Genomic DNA, 1,196 nt, shown 5'->3' with positions numbered 1-1,196 from the left:
CGCGTAAACCCGTTCCCCGTAGGGAGGAGTCAAGCCGCCGCTTAGAGACGAAGTATGAAGTGTCCTCTTCCACATAGGGCAAGCTAGAATGAACTATCTTACCCAGGACCGCCGAAGCAGCGTGGACCAGGGGAGAACTGAACTTTATACTTCACACCACAGTATTGAGTAATGTGCCCTCTTCCACATAGGGCAAGCTGGAATGTTCCATTTTACCCAGGACGGCCGAAGCGGCGTGGACCAGTGGAGGACTACACAATCATGAGGTTTGATATCGACTTGTGTGTTTCAATAGGGTACCGATGGTATGTTTTGAACCGATTTGATTTAGCCATTCTGAAGTCATCACTTGGTTGAAGCGCTGAACTAGGGAGGCATCGTTTACATATATATTGGTTTTCGCATGCTCTACTAGGTTAATGTCATGAGGTTGGCTATCGAGCATGCCCAAGTGATGACTAGATTGTGTGCTTGCTTGAATTCTTCACATTTCATACCATCGGTTAGTTGTCGAATCATTCCTCGATCATAACCTTCGTTCTTGGTTTATGTATGCTCTCTTCCACATAGGGCAAGCTAGAATTAACTATCTTACCCAGGACCGCCGAAGCAGCGTGGACCAGGGGAGAACTATACTTTGTCTTGTATGCCCTCTTCCACATAGGGCAAGCTAGAATTAACTATCTTACCCAGGACCGCCGAAGCAGCGTGGACCAGAGGAGGACTATACTTTGTTCATAACACCACAGTATTGAGTAATGTGCCCTCTTCCACATAGGGCAAGCTAGAATGAACTATCTTACCCAGGACCGCCGCAGCGGCGTGGACCAGTGGAGGACTACACAATTAAGAGGTTTGATATCGACTTGTGTGTTTCAATAGGGTACCGATGGTATGTTTTGAACCGATTTGATTTAGCCATTCTGAAGTCATCACTTGGTTGAAGCGCTGAACTAGGGAGGCATCGTTTACATTACTTGTATATATATTGGGTTTCGCATGCTCTACTAGGTTAATGTCATAGGGTTGGCTATCGAGCATGCCCAAGTGATGACTTGATTGTGTGCTTGCTTGAATTCTTCACATTTCATACCATCGGTTAGTTGTCGAATCATTCCTCGATCATAACCTTCGTTCTTGGTTCATGTATGCTCTCTTCCACATAGGGCAAGCTAGAATTAACTAGCTTACCCAGG

Source organism: Anopheles ziemanni, assembly GCF_943734765.1.
Source record: "Anopheles ziemanni chromosome X unlocalized genomic scaffold, idAnoZiCoDA_A2_x.2 X_unloc_44, whole genome shotgun sequence".
Taxonomy (NCBI): Eukaryota; Metazoa; Arthropoda; class Insecta; order Diptera; family Culicidae; genus Anopheles; species Anopheles ziemanni.
The sequence above is the reverse complement of the archived record's forward strand: the minus strand, read 5'-3'. Positions refer to the sequence as shown.